The sequence below is a fragment of the Peromyscus californicus genome, unplaced genomic scaffold, assembly GCF_007827085.1.
Source record: "Peromyscus californicus insignis strain IS unplaced genomic scaffold, ASM782708v3 Scaffold_4__1_contigs__length_199733344, whole genome shotgun sequence".
In the NCBI taxonomy this organism is placed as follows: Eukaryota; Metazoa; Chordata; class Mammalia; order Rodentia; family Cricetidae; genus Peromyscus; species Peromyscus californicus.
Genome location: NW_026294562.1, coordinates 97,236,065 through 97,264,038, shown reverse-complemented (window position 1 = coordinate 97,264,038; position 27,974 = coordinate 97,236,065). Strand labels below are relative to the sequence as shown.

At 38.4% G+C, this 27,974-nt stretch overlaps 1 pseudogene; it reads left to right on the top strand.

The window, feature by feature from the left end:
* Positions 1 to 13,203: 13,203 nt before the first annotated feature.
* Positions 13,204 to 27,582, top strand: LOC128123869 (THUMP domain-containing protein 1-like; annotated as a pseudogene).
* Positions 27,583 to 27,974: the final 392 nt, after the last annotated feature.

The window sequence follows — 27,974 nt, the reverse complement described above, 5'->3', positions numbered from 1 at the left end:
CAAGCACCACCACCCAAACCAAAAATAACTGGAATTAAAAATCACTGGTCATTAATATCTCTTAATATCAATGGACTCAATTCACCTATAAAAAGACATAGGCTAAAAGAATGGGTATGAAAACAGGGTCCATTTTTCTGCTTCATATAAGAAACAAATCTCAACCTCAAAGACAGACATTACCTCAGAGTAAAGGATTGGGAAAAGATTATCCAATCAAATGGACCTAAAAAAAGCTGGTGCAGTTATCCTAATATCTAACAACATAGACTTCAAACCAAAATTAATCAAAAGAGATGGAGAAGGACATTTCATATTCATTACAGGAAAAATCCATCAAGATGAAGTCTCGATTCTGAACATCTATGCCCCAAATACAAGGGCACCTACATTTGTAAAAGAAACATTACTGAAGCTTAAATTGCACATCAGTAATAGTGGGAGACTTTAACTCTCACCCACTGGACAGGTCTGCCAGACAGAAACTTAACAGAGAAATAAGGGAACTAACAGATGTTATGACTCAAATGGACTTAACAGACATCTATAGAACATTTCACCCAAACACAAAAAAATACCTTCTTCTCAGTACCTCATGGAACCTTCTCTAAAATTGACCACATACTCAGTAACAAAGCAAACCTCAACAGATACAAAAAAATTGGAATAACCCCCTGTACCTTATTGGATCACCATGCTTAAAGCTAGAATTCAACAACAACACAAATTACAGAAAGACTACAGTCTTATGGAAACTGAACAACACTCAACTGAATCACCACTGGATCAGGGAAGAAATAATGAAAGATATTAAAGACTTCCTAGGATTAAATGAAAACGAATGCACAACATGCCCAAACTCATGGGACACTATGAAAGCAGTACCAAGAGGAAAGCTCATAGCATTAAGTGCCCACATAAAGAATTTAGAGAAATCTCACACTAGTGACTTAACAGCACACCTGAAAATTCTAGAACAAAAAGAAGCAACTCACCCAGGAGGAGTAGATGACAGGAAATAATCAAATTGAGGGCTGAAATCAAGAAAATAGAAACAAAGAGACAATATAAAGAATCAATGAAAGAAAGAATTAGTTTTCGAGAAAATCAACAAGTTAGACAAAACATTATCCCAACTAACCAAAAGGCAGATAGAGACTATCCAAATTAACAAAATCAGAAATGAAAAGGGAGACGTAACAATAGACACTGAGGAAATACAGAGCATCATCGGGTCATACTTCAAAAGCCTGTATTCCACAAAACTGGAAAATCTAAAGGAAATAGACAATTTTCTGGATTGGTACCACATACCAAAATTAAATCAAGACTAGATAAATAATTTAAATAGGCCTATAACCCCTAAGGAAATAGAAGTAGTCATTAAAAGTCTCTCAAGCAAAAAAAAAAAAAAAAAAAAAAAAAGTCTAGGGCCAGATGGTTTCAGTGTAGAATTATACCAGAATTTCAAAGAAGAGCTAATATCAACATTTCTCAAATTGTTCCATACAATATAAACAAAAAGAACACTGCCAAGCTCTTTTTATGAGGCTACAGTTACCCTAATACCCAAACCACACAAAGATGCAACAAATAGAATTACAGACCAATCTGCCTCATGAATATTGATGCAAAAATACTAAATAAAATACTAGCAAACCAAATTCAAGAACACATTAAAAAAATCATTCCCCATGGGGAACACTCTTCCACCGCTGTTTGGGAGTGCAATCTTGAATGCATTGGCATAGGAGACCATTTCCTAAATATAACACCAGTAGCACAGACAACCGAGAGCAAGAATTAATAAATGGGACCTCCTATAACTGAGAAGCTTCTGTAAGGTAAAGGACATGGTCAACATGACAAAACAGAATGGGAAAAGATCTTCACCAACCCCACATCTGACAGAGGGCTGATCGCCAAAATGTACAAAGAGCTCAAGAAACTAGACATCAAAACACCAAACAATCCAATTAAAACTGGGGTACAGATCTAAGCAGAGAATTCTCAACAGTAGAATCTCAAATGGCTGAGACATTTAAGGAATTGTTCAACATCCTTAGCCATCAGAAAAATGCAAATCAAAACAACTATGAGATACCATCTTTCACCTGTCAGAATAGCTAAGATAAAAAACACTGATGACAACTTATGTTGGAGAGGATGTGGAGTAAGGGAAACATTCCTCCACTGCTGATGGGAGTGCAAAGTTACACAGCCACTTTGAACATCAGTATGACGACTTCTCAGTAAACTGGGAATCAATCTACCTCAAGACCTGGCAATACCACTCTTGGTCATATACCTAAAGGATGCTCAATCATGCCCACAAGGACACTTGCTCAACTATGTTTGTAGCAGCATTATTAATGATAGCCAGAACCTGGAAACAACTGAGATGACCCTCACCTGAAGAATAGATAAAGGAAATGTGGTACATTTACACAATGGAGTATTACTCAGCAGTAAAAAAAAAAAAATGATATCATGAAATTTGCAGGCAAATGGATGGAACTTGAAAAAATCATCCTGAGTGAGGTAACTCTGACTCAGAAAGACAATCACAGTATGAACTCACTCATAAGTGGATATTAGATGTAAAGCAAAGGATGACCAGGCTACAATCTACAACCCCAGAGAAACTATGTAACAAGGAGGACCGACTCTAAGAGGAACATGCATGAATTGCCCTGGGAGTGGGAAATAGATAAGATCTTCTGGGTAAACTGGGGTGGGGGATTAGAGAGGGGAGGGGATGGGGGATCAGAACACGAGGGAATGGGATGATTGTGTAGGGGGAGGGATGGAAAAGGAAAGCAATGAAAGAGATATCATGATAGAGGGAGTCATTATGGAGTTCCCGAGACACTTGGTGATAGGGAAATTCCCAGGAATCCACAAGGATGACCCCAGCTAAGACTCCAACCAATAGTGGAGAGGGTGCCTGAACTGGCTTTCCCCTGTAATCATATTGGTGACTACCCTAATTGTCAGATCCAAAGCCAAGCACTGGTCCAAACACCTGGAGTCCAGTTGAAAAAAGGGTAGAGAGATTGTATGAGTAGGGGTACTGTGGGATGTCTTTCTGTATGCTGGAATATGTGTTGCTCCCATTGGCTAATAAGTCAGCCTGTTTTGGCCTATGGCAAGGCACCTTAGAGGCAGGTGGAAAATCCAAGGGGAGAGACAGGAAGAGAGAGGCCAAAGGAGAAGCAGGATGCCAGCAGATTGGTAAAGCCACGGAACACATAGATTAATATAAATGGGTTAATTTAAGATAAAAGAGCTAGCTAGCAAGAAGCCTGCCATAGGCCATGCAATTGAAAATTAATATTAAGCCTCTGAATGATTATTTTATAAGTGGCTGAGGAACTGTGGGGCTGGGTGAGACTAGAGAAACTTTTGGTTACAAGGGGGCATCAAGATTATGATGGGGAAACCCACAGTGACAGCTGACCCATGCTAGTGGGAACTCATGAACTCTGGACTGACTGGGGAACCTGTTGTTGTGGAACCTGCAGGGGATCAAACTAGGCCCTCTGAGTGTGGGTGACAGTTGTGTGGCTTGGTCTGTGTGTGTGGCCCCTGGCAGTGAGATTAGTATTTATCCCTGGTGCATCAACTGGCTTTTTGGAGCCTATTCCCTTGGTGGGATACCTTGCTTAGCCTTGATGCAGGGGCTAAGGGCTTGGGCCTGCCTCAATTTGATGTGCCAGACTTTGTTCACTCCTCATGGGAGGCCTTAACTCTCTCTGAGTTGTGGATGGGAGGTTGGGGGAGAGGTGGGGTAGAGTAGGAGGAAGGGAGGGAGGGGGGACTGTGGTTGGTATGTACGGTGAAAAAAATTAAAAAAGGAATGATTAGTACATATGAATAACCATCTCATCAGATTAGAGGTGTGGGGCATAAAAATGACACAATAATATAATAATAATAACAATTCATCAAGTAAGACTACCCCAAGTTAAAAGCTTCTGCACAGTAAAGGAAACAGCATTGTAAAAAAGCAACATATGGGAAGAGAGAAAATATTTTCAAACTTTCTTGTGGGGGCCTAATGTTTAAAATATTTAAGACTCTCCTACAACTTGATAGCGAACAAACAAAATTCCCAAACAACATATTTAAAAAATAGGCATAAGAGTTCAATAGTCATTTATCCAAAAAAGGCATAAAAGTAGCCATTGAGTACACAAAATACTCTTACAAATCAAAACTACAATGAGGAATCACTTAACACTTCATATAGGATCCCTATAATAAAAAAACAGAAAATAAAAGATGCTAGAGAAGTGGTAAAAAATAAAAAATTTGTACATAGCTGGAGGGAATGCAAAATTGTTCAGTCACTGTAGAAAAGTTTGATGTTTCCTTAAAAAGTTAAACACACACACATAATTGTAAATAATTCCTAAACTTAAAAAAGATTTTATTTATTTTTATTGGTGCAGATGGAAGATGTGTGCCATGGTGCATATATGGAAGTCAGAGAACAACTTTGTGGAACCAGTTCTTTCCTTCCACCTTTATGTAGGTTATGGGGATTGAGCTCCGGTTGTCAGGCTTGCATTGCAAACATCTTTACCCACTGAGCCATAGCACCAACAAAATAATATATATTAGATATTTATTAACTTCTAATATATATATTATATAATATATACACATATGCATATATATATGAAGTTGTATTTCTAAATGTTTGCCCAAAAGACTGGAACACAGGTACTCTAGCAAGTACTCATAAGGGCATACTAATAATAGCACTATTCACAATAGATCAGAGGTAGAAACAATTTAAATATCCATCAGCAGTTGAGTGGAAAAATAAAGTGTTAAAATATATACAAATAATACTATTCAGCTATAAAATGTGATTATCACAATGTAAATGAAGCTCAAAGGCAAAGAATTACATACACTATAATATAAACACACACACACACACACATATGTATATATATATATATATATATATATATATATATATACATAACATTGCTGTTTTCTAGTATGTAGAAAGAGTAGAGAGTGAGGAGTGGGGAGAAACTCCTTATTGAGTTAGGCTTTTTTAGAGTTAGGCTTTTTAGAGTAATGAGAAATTTCTGTAACTAGACAAAGATGGTAGTGGCACCATAATGTGAATGCATTAAATTGTTCTTTTTAAAATAGTTTGTTTTATATTATATAAATTTAAGTTTATTTATTATTAGTAGATGATGACGATGATGATGGTGACGATGATGTATGTCCTCGCTGTGTGTGCATCTGGAGGTCAGAGGACAACTTAATGGAGTTGGTTCTTTCCTCTACCTTTACATGGGTTCTAGGGATTGAGTTTAGGTTGTCAGTCTTGTGTGGCAAGTGTTTAGCTCACAGAGCTTATTCACTGGCTCTAGATTATTGTTTTCACACCACCACAAAACATAGCTCCCTTTAGATGTCATTCTGGCAACATCTCTTGAATTATTCATAATAGGGTGATTTCAGGGAATGTTTTAGACATATCTAGCAAAGAGAGGGATGATTAATTCAAGACTCACATTTTTCCATTTGTGGAATAATCAGTTCTGCTAGATTCCGTTGGTTTATGGCTATCAGAACATCATGAGTCACAGTCATGGAGTATTCTTCTCCATAGTGCTGGATCAGTGTATCAGCAAGTAGTGCCACTGTGTTTGCCTTCTGCAGAGTCCCTCGTTTAATGTGGCTGTATTCCTTAGCAAGATCTATATTTTTCAGTTGGTACTTAAACTTTCCCATCTCTTCCTCTGTAAGATCTTCAAGGATGTTAAGAAGCAATGCCTTCCAACTGTGTTCCATTTTGTAAAGCTGGATCCTGAAGAAATGATGGACCAGTAGTTACTGACCTGAAATGGAAAGATCACTGTGGTTAATCACAGGAATGATTGAAATTATGACATATTTTGAAGACTAATCAGACAAGGAGAAGTAGAGGTGTTTATTAATTAGTATCCTTGTTGCTGTGACAAATCCCTGACAAAAACAATCTAAGGGAGGAAGCTTTATTTCTCCTAACAGCTCAAGGGAAGCTGAAGTCCATCATGGCAAAGAAGTTGTGATGGTTGGAGACTGAGGTGGTTGGTCACATTTCATCATGGTCAGGAAACGGAGAGAGAATGCTAGTTCTCAGCTTGTTTTCTCCTTTTTTATCCAGTCCAGGAGGAAGTCTATGGGATAGTGCCACACACTTCAGGATGGGTCCTTCTATTTTAATAATCCTAATCTACAGAATCCCTCATGGACATAACCAGAGGCTTGTCTCTTTGTATTATAGATCCTGTGAGGTTGATAATCAACATTAACTGTCACAATGTGAGATCAGATTGTCTTGCTGAAAAACAAAACAGAACTTTGATGTTCAGAAAATATCTCCCCATTCCTTACATATATAATAGTAAGGCATGTGCCACCACACCTGGCTAGAGTTGTTTATTACTATGAAGTTCCTGTTTATGAAAGTTAAATTTCTTCTATCACACACACCAAAAAGATTTCATCAAGGATTCAAAGCTATTTGTTTTCCTTCCTGATTCCATACTATTTTGTTCTGCTTGTAGAATTCTTGAGAGTATTAGATAATGTCTGTGGGGAATTGAGTGGGTCTTACAAAGGTTTGTGTTATGATGAAAAGTGAAGAAAAGTAGACATTTTCCAGGTATGTATTTTTTTCCTTTTTTAAAAAGAGTAGTTGTAGTGAATGTGACCTTAGAAAAATGAAACCATTTGAGTATATTTTATTTGCATGTCTTTGGTGAATATTTTAGGAGATTCTATTTGTATGTAAAAATTGAGGCCAAAATTAGGGATAAGGTGAATCAGTTTCTGATTTCTTTGTAACTACAAGGTCCTTAACTCTTTCAATGTTTCATACTCCCATTAACCTCTACTGCCCCATGCCATGCCATCCTGCCTGCTCCCATGCTTCCTGCTATAATGATCATGGACTAATCCTCTGAAACTATAAGCAAGCTCACAATTAAATAACTTTTTTAAAGACATTGCCTTTGTCATGGTGTCTTTTTACAGCAATAGAAAAACAAATGAGACACTTATGTTGAGGTATATTCTTTCTTTTGCTAGTGTCTTCAGGACTTTTTCATGAAGGAATAGTAAATATAATCATAGACTTTCTGCAACATATGATCATGTGACTTCTTTTTCTGTTATGTGTTATATTACATTTGTTGAACCTTTCTTGCATCCCTGAAATTCTAACTTCTGAAAAATTTTAAAATTTTTTGAAAAATAATTTAATATGTATAGTGTTTTGCTTGTATGTATGCCTGTGCACAATATGCATTCCTAGTGCCTGTGGAAGCCAGAAAAGGATGTTGGAACCCCCTATAACTGGAATTATAGATGTGAGCCATTATGTGCTTGCCGGGAATTGAATGCTGGAAGAGCAGATAGTGCTCTTAACCATGGAGACATATCTCCATTCTTCTCTTTTTGGTTTTTAAAATTTGTGCATTGAGTGTATGTGTGTGTTCCTGCACATGGTGTATATATTGATATAGGAAAACAACCTCAGGTGTTGGTCCTCAACTTCCTTATTGTTTGAACCAGTGCCAGAGGCCATGGGAGCATAAAGCAGATGACAACTAGTATTCAACAGGTCGACCCACCAGATGAATAATTCTCTGATGGGGAGCCCCACTTGGTAAAGACCAGTGGGGTCACTGTCTATAAATGACTGGTTACTTCTGTCTGTAATTTCTCTTATGTATGTAATGGGTAGCTGTTCCAGCTTTGACTTTGAAGCATTGCCCCTAGTGAGGCAGCCAGTAACTGCCACACCTACCTAAGACCTGCCCCTGGGGTGTGGCCAAGACAGGACCACTTAAGACCCAAGGTGCATACATGCCAGCTCTCTTGGCTCCTCATGGTCCTGGATGCTGGATTGCAGACCAAGTCAGAGTTCTCCTGAGAATCATGCTGGATTGCACCTCACCTCTCCCAGTCCCTGTAACTGACCCCTTTATTGGTTGTAAGTTACCCAGAAATAAACCTCTTAACTACCAGATAAACTACATGGAGTTGCCTTGTTAGATTGCCGTTATATATGTATCACTACATTTCTTCCCTAAAAACAGATATGGGTATTTTTCCATTGCTTGTGTGTTTATCTCATGAAAATATTCCATCTATTGGGCACACACATAGCTGCGGATGGTCAGAAAGATGGTTTCTGCTTAAGCTGTATAGTTCTGATGAATATAAATAATACTCGGATATTTTTCATAACTCAAACTAACATAGGAATATAACAATATTCTTGGCTACAAAAGACAGCCTTTTACACATTTAGCTAAGACCTCAGAGCAAATCCAAAATAGACTAAGTTGCCTCTGAAGATGATTTGCTCAAGGACAGATTCCCAAGTGTCTGTTGAACCAAAGTCAGGCTGATAACAATGAGATATGGCTCCCTGTACAGTTTCCCTCAGCAGTTGACTTTCTGCACATACTCCCTGCCTCAAAGTTCAGCCAACTGTTTATTGTTTAAGTCCTGAATTTCAATGTCACTCTCTGTGATATTGCTCAGGCTATGTGCTTAATTACTCACAGCCAGTTAGCATGACCTTCCTAGCCTGAGAGAAACTAGTGACTTATCATGTGTTATGAGAATGGGTTGAACCCTGAAAATGTAACATATAATTGTCCAGAATTTGACTGTTGAAGTGTGTGTGCGTGTGTGTGCGTGCGCGCACACACACACACACGTGCATGCACACACGCACGGGCGCACACTAGCCAAAAGAAGGATGTAGCTGAATGTACAGAGAGAGAAGTATGAGAGATGTAGAAAGAGAAATGGGAGGGAAGTATAAAAGCATGTAGCTAAATGGAGGAAAAACTATAGAGAGATGTGGAGAATGTGTATAATGAATGTATGGAGAATGTGAAGAGATATGTGCTATGTGGAGACAGAAAGAAAAGATAGCTATGTAAATGAGATGTATAGTTATGGCTGTGTGGAGAGAGATGTAATTGTGTGGAGATTTGTAACTGTATGGAGACAAGGAAGATGAATTTGTATAGAAAAGAAATAACTGTATGTAGAGACCTGTGGCTGTGCAGAAGAATGTGCAGATATGTGGCTGTATGGAGAATGTAACAATGTGGAATATAACTATGTGGAGACAGAGATTTTCAGAGAGGATTTTTCAAGATAAATTAAAAGAGAAAGTAACCACCAGAAAATGTATTTCCTTATTTTTCTCTTTAGATAGAAAAGTCTAGCCCTTGTTACATTATTGGATATTTTTTTGTATAACCTGGAGGCAGCCTTGGAGCAAGCTCTCCCAAAGGCCACCAATAAACCAGACTTTCTTATTGTTTGTTACTGCATACATCAAGCAAGCTGGCCTATAAACTCCTGAGGATTCTCTTGTCTTGGCCTTCCATCTTCCCAAAGTATCACTGAGATTATATATGTGTGGTATTATGTATTGTTTTTATGAGTGTTCTGTGGATCTGAACTCAGATCCTCATGCTTGTACAGTATGTATTTTACCCATTAATGCATATCTCCAATTCCATAAAAATTCTTCCAGGTAGATGGTTCATGGGAAGAATCCGCTCTCATATTATTAAAGAAAAACTACTATTTTACATTAGCACAAGAAGACTGATGACATGAATTATCTCTTCAAGTTGGAATTCTGCTCATTTGAAGCTTCCAACACTGTCTAATATGTTATCATATAGTTACTTTAAGTGTATAACAAGTATAAGATAGTGCACATATATTTTTGATTATTTGAAGGCACTTATAACATGAATTTTAATCTATTTATTTAGACATCAAGTTCCTTAGCATATTCCAAAGAGATGTTCACAGTTCCTCAATACAGTGCTAAACTTTATTTTGCCATCTTTGTCTCCAATATTGTCTTCTGTTGCATTATGTAGTAAGATCTGAATATTTTAATGATAATTTATAATTTTCTTCAATATAGTTTCTTATCACATCATGTTATTTATTCCATCTTTTGCTTCATACTTTGAGAAACTTTCTTGCAAGGATTTATGTAAGTAATATTTTCTGGTGATAAACTTTATTCTGTCACTAAAGGTATTTCCTTTCAGTTACAAGAGCTGTCAAAATATCATCTGGGGTAGAGTTGAATGTAGAATGACCTTATCTGAGCTACTGTGTTCTGCCATTGGCTGCTTCCTCCCTCCCTCCCTCCTTTCCTCCCTTTCTCCCTTCCTCCCTCTCTCCTTCCCTCTCTCTATGCTTTCTTACTTCCCTTTCTTCCTTCCAACAGTCAATGACTACACTAAACACTTAAGTAGTGTGAACACAGAAAACCCTCAGTGGGAACCAGTAGAAATGTTGGCATTGATTTCCAGGTCACCGTCTTCAAAAGCACATCTTCACTGTCTTTCCAAGATACCCACAAAATGCATTTTTCTCAGTCAAGGTGTGTTCATAAATGTAGTCATTAATACTATCTTCAAGATTTGTGTCTATCTGAAAGTCTAACAGAATATCAATAAACATTTTATGTCAGACATATTCCATAAACCTGATAGTCATAAAATAAGAGATGGACCACTTAGCTGAATGTATGTCCTTAGAATATGCAATAAACTTCTAGAAAGCCTTCTATCCTAATTTTATTAATAATTTAGATGAAATTGATACATCTCTCAAATAATCACAAGGTATTTTTGGGAGCAATGTTTCACTTGATAACAAGTCAGATGAATATAAGTCTTAACATGGCTGAGGCAAAGATCTCCACAGCTAAGTTAGAAGATGAAATTTCCCTATTACCGCTAATGTTCCCAAGGTGGCTCATTGTTGAAATCAAGCTTCTTTATATATAGTACTTCTATAACTTCTGTATAATGTGTACTTGATAAGATAGTATGTTGTGAGATAATGGCCTAAAAAGTTGGGTAAGACATCTTCTCTTTCTTGATGGAGTTTTAAAAGAGAGATGTGGTTACCTTGAGTAGAAATATTGAAGACAGCCTGGGCCAGAGTCTGCAGGGATGATCTTGGTGAAAGAGTGTGGTATTCACACTAGCTGATCAACTGTGGCAGCATGGACTGGAAATAATAAAGCAGTATGAGTAAAAAGATAAAGATGCAGGTTGGGTGAGAAAATTCAGATTTGTCACTGCAGAGAAGAAGAGCAAGAATGGATGAGAAGAGGCAGAAAAGACAACAGAAAAAAAACCCATCTTGCAGCTGAGAGATGATATGGAGAGTGGGTATTTATTTCCTATTAGTATAATGGAAGGATGACAGTTTCTGGGACTGAACAGATGTGTTTGACCCATAATGTTTCTATTTACAGACTGTTTCCTTAGGAATAGTAGTCTATGTATCTTTTGGGTTTCTTGTATATAAAATAAGATGCAACTTATTTATTTTGTTAAAAATTAATTATGTGAAGTGTTTTATATTACTCAGAATGTAGCTGATGCTCAATAATTATTTTATAGTGCCTGCTATCTAGTCAAGGAAAATAATTAAAATACATAGACAACTATGACAAGATAAAATAAAAGGTTCATAGAAATTATGATTTGAAAGTTAACATTGCATAGGAAGAATTAAAAGAATAATTATGTTTGGGGCTGGGAAGAAGGCTCAGTGGTTAAGAGTATTTGCAGGTCCAGGGGACTCAATGCCTTTTTATGGCCTCTGTGGGCATTGGATGAGCCTGGTGTACTAATATACAAGCAAGCAAAATACCCAACACATAGAAATAAAAATAAATCTTTAAAAATGCTATTAAGACTACTTAGATTTTTGAAATCCTCTTTGAGTATAAAAGGGAGGATTAGAAGCTGCCTTTATTATACATTGTATGACAACTATATGGATAAAAGGATAGCTCTATCCCAGAGAGAAAAAGTGAAAGAACAGTGGAAATCATGAAGGTAATGATATATCAGTTGAAAACTGCAGAGAAAACGGAAGGGTGACTCAGAAAAAAATGAATTAGTAGTCCATGGCTCTATCCACACAGATTCAAAGCAGAAGACTTGCATGAGAACTCTCAATCAGAGGTATCTGTGGGGATTAATCATTTAAGTGTAGGTTGCTGACTAGAATGTTCCCAAAATAAAGTTGGAAGAGATATCAAAACCAACCGGTAGAAAAATTGTAATGCAGAAACATAGGAAACATGGAAAACAAGTCAACATGACTTCTCCAGCAGATTATACCTCTTCAATTACCAAATCCATATATATATATATATATATATATATATATATATATATATACATGCATATATATATGCATGTATATATGGGTAAATCTTAAACAAAAAATTCAAAATGTTATTCTTGAAAGTGGTAATGACTTCAAAGAGGATACAAACACAGATGAATGAAGTTAGGATTTTTTTATTGCTTTTTTATAACACCATGATCAAAAGCAATTTGGGGAAGAATAAGCTATTTTATATCACAGATTACCACCAATCACTGAGGGAAGATAGGGCAGGAATTCAGGGCAGGAACCAGGAGGCAGGAACTGAAAAGAGCTATAAAAGAATGTTGTTTATAGGCTACCTTCTCATGGCTTGCTTAGTCTGTGTTTTTATAATACCCAGGACCACCAGCCTGGTGGTGGCATTGCCCACATTGAACTGGGCTCTTCCACATCAATCATCATTCAAGAAAATGTGTCACAGGCTCAACCACAGTCCATTGTGGTGGGCTCTTTTCTTAACTGAGGTTCCTTCTTCCAAACGACTCTAATTGATATCAAGTTGTAAAACTAGCCAGCACATTCAATAAATAAAATTAAAAAGCATACAGTATAAAGCATGAGTGGTCAACTTTTTAGCTTCATGGGCCACACTAGACAAAAGAGAATTGTCTTTGGTCACACATTGAATATAAAAATACTAATTACCCTCCCCTGGGCTCCATACCCTAGCCCAGAGTCTCCTCACCCCCAGCAGAAGACTCCTGCTCTAGAGGAGGTCATGCAGGTACTAGGAACTACATATAAGATACCATAATTCCCATTAATACCCCCTAAGTCCTGCCTATCAGTCCCCAACAGCACCCTTACCCTGGGCTCCATATCCCAGCTTACAACCCCTGCAGAAGACTCCTGTTCTACTGCAGGTCACACAGGTACTAGGAACCCAAGTCCCCAACAGCATTTCCTCCCCTGGGTTCCATATCCAGGCCCACAATGTGGCAGATAACTCCTGCTATACCTGAGGCCATGAAGGTACTAGGAACTCCAGGTAAGATACAACTCACTGTCCACTAATATCTATTATAACCCACCCAGCAGTCCTCAGTAGCACCCCCTTCTCTGGACTCCATATCTTGGCTCACAACTCTGGTAGAAGACACCTGCGCTACTGGAGGCCACACTGGTATTAGGACACCAGGAACCTGAGGTACCTGGAACTCCAGGGACCACACCAGTTTCTAGAACCCCAGAAACAAAGTGAACACCTAAAATCTCAGAGACCAAGAAGGCTACCAGTACCCCAATGGAGACATATCACTGAACCTGAAAATTCGCTGGTCACCAGAACCACAGGTCACTCAGGCCAGAATATCAGAGAGAAAACAGAAATCAAGGGGGAAAACATCCAGAAAGCATCCCTCCAATAAAAATAAACTCAGAAATCGGCACCTAAACTGAAAATAACCTCAAACCCAGATGACTAGACACCAGCATAAGAATACAATCAATAACAGTCAAGGCCAATATTGTGCCACCAGAGCCCAGCTATCCTACTACAGCAAGCCCTGGATATTCAAACACAGCAGAAACATAAGAAATTACCTTAAATCCATTCTTATGAAGACGATAGAGGCTCTTAAGGAGGAAATGAACAAATCCCTTAAAGAAATCCAGGAAAACACAAGCAGGGGAAGGAAATGAATAAAATTGTTCAAGACCTGAAAATGGAAATAAGGGCAATTAAGAAAACACAAACAGAGGGAATCGAGGAGATGGAAAATATAGGAAAGTGAACAGGAATTACAGATGTGAGTATCACCAATAAGAGTACAAGAGATGGAAGAGAGAATCTCAGGCATTGAAGATATGATAGAAGAAATTTATACAGTGTTCAAAGAAGATATTAAATCTAAAAAGTTCCTGACACAAAACACTCAGGAAATCTGGGACACTATGAAGAGACCAAACCTAAGAATAAGAATAGAAGGAGAAGATTCCCAACTCAGAGGCCCAGAAAATATTTTCAACAAAATCATAGAAGCAAACTTTCCTAACCTAAAGTATGAGATGCCTGTAAAGGTACAAGAAGCTTACAGAACACCAAATAGATTGCACCAGAAAGTACCCCCACCACATAATAATCAAAACACTAGACAGAACAAAAGAAAGAATATTAAAAGCTACAGGGAAAAAAGGCCAAGTAACATATAAAGGCAGACCTATTAAAATTACACCCAGCTTCTCAATGGAGACTCCAAAAGCCAGTAGGGCCTGGGCAGATGCCTTACAGACTCTAATGCACCACAGATGCCAGCACAGCATACTATTCCCAGCAAAACTCTGAATTACCATAGATGGAGAAAACAAGATATTCCATGACAGAGTCAAATTTAAACAGTGTCTACCTACAAATACAGTCCTATGGAAGGTGTTAGAAGGAAAACTCCAAACTAAGGAGGTTAACTAAACCCATGAAAATACAGGAAATACAAAATCTCACACCAGCAAAACCAAAAGGGAAGCAAACACACACACACACACGCACACACACACACACACACACACACACACATACACACACACACACACACACACACACACACACACACACACACACACACCACCTCACACTGCCACCACAATCAACAATAAAATAGCAGGAATTAACAATCATTGATCATTAATATCTCCCAATATAGATGTTCTCAATTCCCCAATAAAAAGATACAAGCTAACAGAATGGATGTGAAAACAGGGTCCATCCTTCTGTTGCATACACTTGAACATCAAAGAGACATTAACTCAGAGTAAAGGGTTGGAAAAATATTTTCCAAGCAAGTGGACCCAAGAAGCAAGCTGGTGTAGCAATTTTAATATCTAAAAAAATAGACTTGAAACCAAAATTAATCAAAAGAGATAGGGAAGAATACTTTATACTTATCAAAGGAAAAACCTACCAAGATGATGTTTCAATTCTGAACATCTATGATCCAAATACAAGGGCACCCACTTTTGTAAAAGAAATATCATTATAAGCATAAATAATACATCAAACCCTAGACATTAATAGTGGGAGACTTCAACACTCTACTCTCACTAATCGACAGGTCATCCAGATAGAAACTTAATAGAGAAATAATGGAATTAACAGATGTTTTGACTCAAATTGATCTAACAGACTTCTACAGAATGTTTCACCAAAAACCAAAAGAGTATACCTTCTTCTCATTACCTCTCAGAACCTACCCCAAAATTGACCACATACTTGGTCACAAAACAAATCTCAACAGTTACAAGAAAATTGAAATAACCTCTGTACTTTGTCAGACCGCCATGGATTAAAACTGGATTTTAACAATGATAAAAACAACAGAGAGCCATTAACTCATGGAAAATAAACAGTTCTCTACTGAATGACCACTGGGTCAAAGAAGAAATAAGAAAGAAATTAAGAACTTCCTAGAATTCAATGAAAATTGATGCACAACATATGCAAACTTATGGGACACAATGAAAGAGGTGCTAAGAGGAAAATTCATAGCACTAAGTGCCTTGATAAAGTAATTAGAGATCTCATACTAGTGACTTGACAGCATATCCCAAAGCAATGGAACAAAAAGAAGCAAACATACCCAAGAGGAGTAGATGGCAGGAAATAATCAAACTGAGGGCTAAAATTAATAAGATAAAAAGAAAGAGAACAATACAAAAAATCAATGAAACAGAGTTGGTTCTTTGATAAAATCAACAAGATAGACAAATTGTTATCCAAACTAAAAGACAAAAAGAGAATATTCAAATTAACAAAATCAGAAACAAAAAGGGGGCATAACAACAGACACTAAAGAAATCCAAAGAATCATTAGGTCATACTTTAAAAACTTGTACTCCACAAAATTAGAAAATCTAAAAGAAATGGATAATTTTCTCAATAGATACCACTTACCAAAGATAAATTAATATCAGATAAAAACATAAATAGACCTATAACCCCTGAGGAAATAGAAGCATTCATTAAAAGTCTCTTAAGAAAAGCTCAGGGCCAGACGGTTTTAGTGCAGAATTCTACCAGACTTTCAAAGAAGAGCTAATATTAGTATTCCTCAAATTATTTCACAAAATAGAAACAGAAGGAACGTTGCCAAATTCATTTTATGAGGCCATAGTCACCTTGATACTCAAACCACACAAAGACTCCACAAAGAAAGGAATTAGAGACCAATTTCCCTCAGGATCATTGATGCAAAAAGTACTCAATAAAATACTTGCAAAGTGAATCCAAGAACACATCAAGAAGATATCCACCATGATCAAGTAAACTTCATTCCAGAGATATAGGGATGGCCATCATATAAAAATTTGTCAATGGAATCTATCACATAAACAAACTGAAACCACAAAATCACATGATCATTTCATGAGATGCTGAAAAAGCTTTTGACAAAAATCCAACACCCCTTCATGAAAAAAGTCTTGGAGACATCAGGGATGTAAGGGACATACCTAAACATAATAAAGGTAATAAGCAGCAAGTCAATAGCCAACAGGAAATAAGATAGAGAGAAACTTAATTTAATTACACTAAAATCAGGGACAAGACAAGGCTGTATACTCTCTCCATATCTATTCAATATAGTACTTGAAGTTTCAGCTAGAGTGATATGGGAGATCAAGGGAATACAAATTGAAAAGGAAGAAGTCATAGTATTGGAATTTGCAGATGATATGACAGTATACATAAGTGACCCCCCAAATTCTCTAGGTAACTCCTACAATTGATAAACACGTTCAGCAACGTGTCTGGAGACAAAATAAACTTAAAAAAATCAGTAGCCCACCTATATACAAATGAGAAATGGGTTGAGAAAGAAATCAGGGAAACAACACCCTTCACAATAGCTACAAATAATGTAAAGCATCTTGGTGTAACTCTAACCAAGCAACTAAAAGACATGCATGACAAGAACTTCAAGTCTTTGAAGAAAGAAATTCAAGAAGATATCAGAAAGACGAAAAGATCTCCCATGCTCATTGATTAGTAGGATTAACATAGTAAAAATGGCCATCCTACAAAAAGCAATCTATAGATTGAGTGCAATCCCTTTCAAAATTTCAACACAATTCTTTAGAGACCTTGAAAAGACAATACCCAACTTCATATGGAAACATAAAAAAACCAGGATAGCTAAAATAGTCCTGAACAATAAAAGAACTTCTGGAGGTATCACTATCCCTGATTTCAAGCTCTACTACAGAGCTATAGTAATAAAAACTGTATGGTATTGGCATAAAAACAGACAGGTGGATCAGTGGAATAGAATTGAAGACCCAGATGTAAACCCACAAAATTATGCAATGGAATAAAAGAAAGCATCTTCAACAAATGGTGCTGAGCTAAGTGGAATTCAGCATGCAGAAGAATGCAAATAAATCTGTATGTATCACCCTGCACAAAACTCAAGTCCAAGTGGATCAAAGACCTCCACATAAGGAGGAGGAATAGATGGCAAGAGGGGAGTAGGGAGTCAGGGGGAGGGAACAGGAGAAGAGGAGGGAGGGGAAACTGTGTTTAGTATGTAAAGTAAATGAAAAAATATTAATTAAAAATAAAATAAAATAAAAAATTGTGCGTGCATGCGCGCATGCGCGCACACACACACAAACACACAGGCCTCAGCATAAAACCAAATACACTGAGCCTGTTAGAAGGGAAAGATTGGAATATCCTTGAACACAATGTCACAGGACACAACTTCCTGAATGTAACACTGATAGTGCAGGTACTAGGACTGACCATTAATAAATGGGACCTTGTAAAACTGAAAATCTTCTGTAAGTCAAAGGACACCATCAATAGGACAAAAATGCAACCTCAGAATGGGAAGAGATCTTTACCAACCCCACATCCAAAAGAGGGCTGATTTTCAAAATACATAGAGAACTTAAGAAACTGGACATCAACAAACCAAATAATCCAATTTAAAAATGGGGGTACAGATCTAAACCAAGAATTCTCAGTAGAAGAATCTCAAATGGCCAAGAAACACTTAAAGAATGTTCAACATTGCCGTATGGTGGTGGCACATGCCTTTAATCCCAGCACTCAGGAGGCAGAGCCAGGTGGATCTCTATGACTTCTAGGCCAGCCTGGTCTACAGAGCAAGATCCAGGACAGGCTCCAAAGCTACACAGAGAAACCCTGTCTCAAAAAACCACACACACACACACACACACACACACACACACACACACACACACACACACAAATGTTTAACATCTTTAGTCACCCAGGGACTGCTAATCAAAACAACTCTGAGATTCCATCTTACATCTGTCAGAATGGTTAAAATCAGTAACACAAGTGCATGTGGAAGAAGATGTGGAGCAAGGGGAACACCCCTCTTTGATAGTGGAAGTGCAAAGTTGTACAGCCAGGAAATCAATATGGTTGTTTCTCAGAAAATAGGGAATCAAAACCTACCTCAAGACCTAGCAATACCAATCTTGGGCATATACCCAAAGGACACTCTACCATACCACAAGGACACATGCTCAACTATGTTCATAGCAGCTTTATTTGTAATAGCCAAAAACTGCAAGCAATGTGATGCCCCTCAACTGAAGAATGGATAAAGAAAATGTGGTCCATTTACAAATGGAGTATTACTTATCTGTTAAAAACAATGACATAATGAAATTAGCTGGCAAATGGATGGAATTAGAAAAAAAAATCATCCTGAGTGAGATAACCCAGACCTAGAAATACAAACATGGTATGTACTCACTCATAAGTAGATATTAGTTGTAAAGTAAAGGAGAACCATGGTTCACAGACCTAGAAAAGGTAAGTAACATGGAGGTGTCAAGGAGGGACATAAGAATTTCCCTGGGAAGGGGAAATAGAGAATAGAGAGGGAATTGGGAAGGACCAAAACAGAAAAGACCTGGTTGGGGAAAGATGGAGAGAGTGAGTACTTGGAGAGCTAACTGGAATTGGGGGTGATCTCAGGGGTGAGCAGAAACCTAGTGTGATGGAAATTCCCAGTAATCTATGAAGGTAACCCTAGCTAAGATTCCTAGCAATGGGGAAAGCAGATCCTGAACTGGCCAACTCATGTAACCAGGCAAGACTTTCAGGGGAGGGATTGGGACACCAACACAGTATACAACCTTTAACCTACAATTTGACCTGCCTACAAGATGTGCTGGGGTATAGGAGGCACAGAAATTGTGGTACTGGTACACCAATGACTGGTCTGGCTTGAGACACAAGCCATGAGAGACAGCCTACCCCTGATACTGCTTGCTACACTAAGACCCAGAGGCTGGATAGCCCAAGGCCTAGGATAGAACCAAACACAACTGGCAAAGAAAAAATAAATCAATGAAATGATTCATAAATAATATTCCACTATACTCATGGTTTTTTGCATAGCCAAATTGTCATCAAAGAGGCTTCATACAGCAATTAATGGAAATAGATGCAGAAACCATCAGCTAGACATTAGGCTGAGCTCAGGGAATCCTTCTGAATAGAGGGAGGAAGAAATGTAGCAGCCAGAGGGGTCAAGGACACCACAAGAAGACTGACAGAATCAACTAACCTGGACTCTTAGGGGCTCACAGAGACTGAAATGACAACCAGGAAGCCTTCATAGGACTCACCTAGGCCCTCTGCATATACATGACAGATGTGTAGCTTGGTCTTCTTGTGGGACTCCTAACGGTGGGAGCAGGGACTGTCTCTAACTCTTTTGCTGGCTTTTGGGAGCCTTTTCCTCATACTGGGTTGTATCATCTAGCCTTCAACTTGATATGCCATGTTTGGTTGATATCCATGGGAGGCCTGCCCTCTTCTGAATAGAGACCTAGAGGTCTGTATAGACATGCAGTGATGAGGAGGTCATGTGGTTGGGTTTACAACCAATAAGAAGGCAGAACAGAAAGTCAATAAAAAGACAGACACACAGGAAGTAGACCTCTTTCTCAGGGGAAGGATAGCAGCGGCAGCGAAGGGTAAGAAAGGGTTTTTAGTATCAGCTCTTAGCTACTTGGGCTTTTAACTCTGCATTTGGCTCTGTATTTCTTACTTAATAAGACTATTATATCTACAGAAGGAGGGGAAACAGTGGTTGGTTTGTAAAAAATAAATTAATAAAAGTTGATATGAAAAATATCTCTGTGTAATTTCACTACCACAGATAACCAAAAATAATCTCACGTAACAATCCTATGTGATTCTTAGGAATTATCAAGCAGATCCTAAGTTTATAATCACTAATAAAGAAAATGAATATATCTAAGAAAAAATGAATAACAAAGGAAGACAGGAAGCTTCTAGGTATTATGGAGGAGAGGTTTATTGTAGATAAAAGAGGGAGCATAGCTAGAGGCAGAGACAGAGATATCTGGGAGAGTCTGAAGTGAACATGGCCAGACTAAGCTGGGCCAGGTGAGGAGAGTTGTTACGGGAAAGGAGAGAGGTATAGAGGGTACAAGGGCCTTGTACTCAGAGAGAAGCATCAAAAGAATGGGGAACATTAATCATGCAGGGGTGTCTCCTCAGTGGAGGAGATAAAATCAAATACCTGCATTCCATCCAGAAAGCTGAGAGTAGAGGTTGTTAATGACCTGGTGATGTTTTTACTATCTGTAGGGACAAACCTCATTCTAACTCTCCAGAATGATTATTCCAGACTCTTCCCTCCCTTGACCAATACCCGACTTTAGGGGAGATGTCACATGTACTTTATGGCCTGCTGACCCCTATGCTATTGGTCAGGGACTACATTAGATTTCAGGCCTTTTAGCTACAGAACCCATCCTCATGGTGCCATGTACTTTGTGAAAGTTTTTATGTAGTCACACCTTAAGCTTTATTTTGCACCTGGAACTGGAATGATTATGGGAATTGTTGCCTAGAGACTCTTTTCCAAATTCTATTTTTTAAAATATGCCTACAATGTGATAGACTGCTTGGAAATAGACTTCCCAAAGTCTGATCCAGGTTGAGAAAGTCAATCTGCACCAGGTTTTCCTTCTCATTTATTTGCATGTTTTGCCTTCCTGTCTGACACCTTCTGGGAACCCCCACCCCCCCAACCCTCCCCATCCCCCGCCAGCCAGGGAGGCAAGAGAGGAGAGCCAGGAGCCAAGAGGCCAAAGAGGGAAAAAAGGACTGGTATAGCCAAAGTGGCTGAGTTATATAGGGAAGAGCAGCTTGAGGAAGGGCAAGTCCAGCTTAGTCCCTGGGCTGGAGAAGTTTAGGGTAGGGGGTGGGGTATGCCAGCCAGGATAACTCTGTAACTGGAAGGACTGAGGGATGCTGGGAGGACCTGTTGGCCAGGTCTGTTTTAATATATCAGATAGGCACCTCAGTTAGCTGTTTGTCTCTGGTTTGAGACTTAACACTAAGTAATAGAACTTCATCAGAACTTGATATTTTTGTTACAAGATAAAAGAGAGCAATATAAAACTAGTAAGATATTTGACATTGTAGTTGAGAAAATGATTTATCAATATCAGTTTGGTGGATGTGGCTATAACTTTCAGTGGGTTCTCAAGGTTCTTCTAATATATTTGGTTATAGTTTTATTCTTCATGTACTTAATTCTTGAAAATAATGGCTCATGGCTCTGGAGAGTGCTGTGGCTTTGCCAGAGGATCAATTTTGGTTCCTAGCACACATGTTGGGTGACATATAACTGCTTGTAACTCTAGCTCCAGGGGAATATGATTTCATCCTTTGGCCTCTGTGGGTAACTGAACTCATGTGTACCTACTCTGACACAGAAACACATGTGTACACATTATTAAAAATAAAGTAAATCTTAAAAAAGAAAGAAAATAATGTCTCACATATGTAAGTATTGTCAAAAAAGCAATTGCATGAATAAGGTGTGATTGTGAAGATAAAGGATAGTTGTCTCTTGGAAGACAGGACATGTGGAAGTATAGTAAAAAAAATCAATTTTTTCTTTAAGTTGAATGTCAAATTGTAGCTCTATGTTTCCCATTTGAAAATTAGCAACTATGTTGTTTATGTTGACTGATGATAGGGTTAGAAGTTGGTTTTCATCTTGAGTACATATGTTTAATCCATTTAAATGAACAGTGAAATTCACTAATAATGCTAAATATGCAAGTTTCCATCATCAAGTTCTGCTACAACTTTTACTTTTGATATCATAAATGACTTGATATGTCACAAATCATAAAATCTTGTCAGTGTTTGGCCTTGACTTAACTATCTTACAGTCTAAATTCTACCACATAGTATCTATTAAGGGATTAGGAATACCTAGAATTGGCAAAGATTTCTTGATCCTCATGAAATTTACAATCTTAGTGACATTATCCATTTTTAATGCTTTTGAATGTAACATTACTTGATGCACTATGCAACAGTATTTTGTGAAATGTGAGTTTGGGGCACCTGCGCGCGCACACACACACACACACACACACACACAAAATGCAGATTGACTGTTTGTATTTTAAAAAGGCTCAGAATCTTTAAGAAACAATCTCTGGCAAAAAGCACATAGAAAGGTGACTGAAAGTGACAGCATGGATGTCATTAGACCAAGAAAATCAAAGCAAAAAATTCATGTTAACAGCTGTTTTTATGACTGGCAAAAAGTTTATAAACCAAAATTAGTTGGAAGAAACGAAGAAAGCCATTGCATATTAATAAAGGGAACAGTACATCAAGAAGTTATAATAGACTCTTGCCAGGGAAGCAGATAGGCTGACTACAGCTCTCCACCTCTCCTTTGGCTCCTCCAGTCCCAATTCCCCCAAGTCTCACCCCAATTCTGCAGCAGAATGCCTGGTACATTCTCCCTTTCCTCTCTAACCCCATCCCTAATGGATCACAAAGATCTCTTTTCCATTCCCAAACTTATCCCAGTATCCCAGCCTCCAACGCTATCAAGAATTCCATGGGGTCACACCAGCTGCAGGCCAGGGATACAAGTAAGTTAACTGAAGACATAAGCCAATCCCCCGTCTCCTCCAAACCCAATACTCAACCGTCTCTCTTCAACAGAACACCTACTGCAGGTTTCCTCCCTCCAAAGGCCATTTCTCCTGTGGCTCCCACACACATTCCCTTTCTAATCACTCTCTCTCACTGCTTGTTGCTTTATCCCAGCCTCCAATTCCAGCAAGCACTCCCTACTAATATATAGGCCACTCCTCCTAGGAAAGCAGGTAGGCTGTCTGTATGTCTTCCCTTCTTCTGTTCTGCTAGATCCAACCCATGAGTCTCATCCTTAACTCTACAGCAGACCTCTGGAGTGACCTCTTTTTACTATTTCCCCCCACTTCAAGGAGACTAAGTGGATCCCAGTTGAACATTCTGATCACCTCCCTCCTATGAACTCCTCCAGACCCCCAACCTTTCCACATTCCCAATTGTTAGCTCCCAATACCCAGAACACATTTTGCCTGGAATCCCTAGTGGCAACACCTATCAAGTCCACAGAACATTTCCTATCAGGCAACACATAGCCATCACACTCTCCTACAATTCAGAGAAGAAACAGAAACCAAGAAACAATACACCCAACCAATAAAAACAAAACCAGATACCAGCACCTTGACTCATAATTATCCCAATTCCAGATGCCTAGAGGCCAGCATAAAAACACAACCAATAAAAGCCAGGACAATATATTTTTACTAGAGCTCAGTAACCATACCACAGAAGGCTCTGAATATTTCAACAAAGCTGAAACACAGGAAAAAGACCTTAAAACAGCCTTATGAAGATGATAGAGATCCTTAAAGAAGAAATGAATAAATCTTTTAAAGAAATCCAAGAGAATACAATCAGTGGAAGGAAATGAATAAAACTGTCAAGACAAAAATTGGACATAGAATCAATAAAGAAAACTCAAACTGAGGGAATTCTGGAAATGAAAAATTTAAGAATTAGAACAGGAACTATAGAGGAAAGCTTCATTAACAGATTACAAGAGATAGAAGAGAGAATCTTGGGTATTGAAGATACGATAGAAAAAAATTGACGCATTGGCCAAGTAAAACATTAAATCTGAAAATCTCCTTACACAAAACATCCAGGAAATCTGAGACATTATGAAAAGACCAAACCTAAGAATAATAGAAATAGAGAAAGGAGAAGAAACCCAGATCAAATGCCTAGAAAATGTTTTCAACAAAATTATAGAATGTTCCTAACCTAAAGAAGGACATGCCTATAAAGTTACAAGAAGTATACAGAACACTAAATAGATTGGACCAGAAAAGAAAGTTCCCTTGCCACATAATAATCAAGACATTAAACATGCAGGACAAAGAAAGAATAGTTAAAGCTGCAAGGGGAAAAAAGTAGCATAAAGCAGACCTATTAGACTCATACCTGACTTCTCAATGGAGACTCTAAAAGCCAGCAGGGCCTAAACAGATGTGCTGAAAACTCTAGAAGACCATGTATGCTAGCTCAGACTACTTACTGTACCCAGCAAAACTTTCAATATTCATTGATGTAGAAAATAAGATATTCCATATTAAAGCCAAATTTAATGATATTTATCTACAAATTCAGGCCTACAGAAGGTGCTATAAGGAAAACTCTAACCTAAGGTTAACTACAACCATGAAAGGGAATAAATAATGTAAGATCAGTAAAATCAAAAGAAGGGAAGTACACTTGCATGCACACACACACACACACACACACACACACACACACACACACACACTACCATGACTACCACAAGCACCAGTAGTGACAGCAGCAGCACCATCACCAAAATAACAGGAATCAACAATCATTGGTAATTGATATCTCTCAATTTCTCAATAAAATTTCAATTTCCCAGTAAAAAGATGCTGACTAATAGAATGGATACAAAAATAGTATCGATCCTTCTGCTTCATCTAAGAAAGACACCTCAATATCAAGGATAGACATTACCTCATGGTAAAGGGTTGGAAAATGATATTCCAAGCAAATAGACCTATGAAGCAAGCTGGTATAGCCATTTTAACATCTAACAAAATAGATTTCAAACAAAAGTTAATCAGGACCTAGGGAAGGACAGTACATACTCATCAAAGAAATATCTACTAAGCTGACATTTTAATTCTTAATATCTATGATCTAAACACAAGGACTTCTGTCCTAGGGTTTTTATTGCTGTGAAGAGACACCATGACCATGGTAACTCTTATAAAGAAAACACTTAATTGGGGTGGCTTGCTTACAGTTTCAGAGGTTCAGTCCATTATCATCATGATGGGAAGCATAGTGGTGTGCAGGCAGACAGCAGCTGAGAATCCTACATCTTGCAGGCAACAGGCAATAACTGAGATATTGGGAAGTATCCTGGGCATAGGAAACATCAAAGCCCACCCACACAGTGACACACTTCCTCCAATAAGGCCATATGCACTATAACAAAGTCAAAATCTCATAATAGTGCTACTTCTTATGAAATTATGGGGGCCAATTACATTCAAACTACCACAGCATTCAAGTTTGTAAAAGAAATACCATTACAGCTTAAATCACATATTGACCCTCACATACTGATAATGAGAGACTTCAGTACTTAACTCTCATCAATAGACAGGTCATCTAGACAAAAAACAAAACAGAGAAAGGCTGTAGCTAACAGACATAAACCAGAAGTACCTAAAAGGTATTTACAGAACATTACACCCAAAGACAAAAGAATATACCTTCTGTCCACCGCATGGAACTTTCTCCAAAATTGACCACATACTAGGTCACAGAGCAAGTCTCAACAAACACAAGAAAATTGAACTAACTCCCTGTATTCTATCAGATCACTATGGATTAAAGATGGATATCAACAACAACAGAAACAACAGAAAACTTACAGACTAATGGAAAGTGAACAACTCTCTACTGAATGAAAAATGGGTCAAGACAGAAATGAAAGACTTTCTAGAATTCAATGAAAATGAATACACACCACACCCAAACTTATGGGACACAATGAAAATGGTGCTAGTTCATAGCACTAAGTGCCTACATAAAATAACTTGAGAGATCTCATATCAGAAACTAACAGCACACTTAAAATATCTAGAACAAAAAGAAGTAATCACATCCAAGAGGAGTATATGACAAGAAATAATCAAACTCTGGGCTGAAATCAATAAACTAGAAAGAAAGAGAAAAAATACAAGAATCAGTGAAACAAAGAGTTTATTCTTTGAGAAAATCAATAAGATAGACAAACCCTTATCCAAACTAACTAGAAGACAGAGAGAGGATATTCAAATTAACAAAATCATAAATGAAAACAGTTCCAGGACACAGCATGGCGGGCCGCCTAGTAGTCCCCTCAGCCCGTCAGAAAGCTCAAAGGCAAGGCCCAGTTCTTCCCGACCAAGCAGGCTGGCGCTGTGAGGCAGGCGGCCCCAGCAGCTGGAGCCAGGTCTGCAGGGCATCCTCATCACCTGCAACATGAAGGAGCACAAGTGTGCTCAGAGGCCTACAGCCTGCTTAACGAGTATGGCGACGACATGTACGGGCTTGAAAAGTTTATGGACAAGGACCAGCAGCCCTCTGGATGTGAGGGAGAAGATGATGATGTTGGGGCTGCCTTGAAGAAAGAAGTTGGTGACATTAAGGCTTCTACAGAGATGAGGCTGAGAAGATTCCAGTCAATGGAGAGCGGAGCAAATAATGTAGTCTTTATTAGGACCCTTGGGATAGAACCTGAGAAATTAGTGCATCACGTTCTCCAGGATCTGTACAAAACCAAGAAAAAGAAGATACGTGTTATTCTGTGAATGTTGCCCATCTCAGGCACATGCAAAGCTTTCTTAGAAGATATGAAAAAATATGCAAAAACATTTTTGGCGCCCTGATTTAAAGCCCCAAAGAAAGGGACATTTCAGATTGTCTACAAATCTTGAAATAACAGCCATATAAATAGAGAAGAAGTTATTAAAGAGTTGGCGGGAATAGTGGGCAGCCTCAATTCAGAAAAGAAAGTGGATCTCACTAATCCAGAGTACACAGTGGTAGTCGAAATCATCAAAGCTGTGTGTTGCCTGAATGTTGTGAAAGTTTATGTGCTATTCAGAAAATACAACCTCCAAGAGGTAGTGAAGAGTGCAAAAGACTCACAGCCTCACCCAAAGCTGGGAAATGGCAAAGAAGCAAAATTGGAACCTGATGGCAAGTTGAATCAAAGTGATCCTGCAGAAGGGAAAAATAACCAGCAGGTGGCACCAGAGAGCAACGAGGAGCTGGGGCAGAGAAATCCAAGGTCTGAAACTCAGGTGGGGAGTGAGGGAGAAGCTAAACCTGAACTTGAAAGTCAAGTCTCAGAAGGACCCACGTCAAATGAAAATGAGTTCTCATAGGCCATTCTGTGGGGGAGGTAGGTCTCAGCTGGGGTTCTGCCACAAGCTATTGTGGTTCCTTGTAAAATTGTGATAATATATTTTGGCTCTTGTGTGCTGCTTAATGCTGATCTCACAATTGCTGTAGACAGTTTTGTTAGAGCCCTTCCAGGCCTTCATGTCAGAGTGTACAGACCCATGCACTGTTACCTAGGGGAGGGTGGTAGGAAGAAGGCATTGACCTCTGCCTCCTGATTACTTTCTCTAGTTTCCCTTTAAGCACTGCCAACTGATGTGGAACTGAACAGCATCTTAGTGGGAAATCAGCAGGACATTCTCATTCTGAGGAAGTTATGTGCTACATACAGCTCAGCTGTCCCTGCCGCTTCATTGTACACACAGAGAAGTGGCAC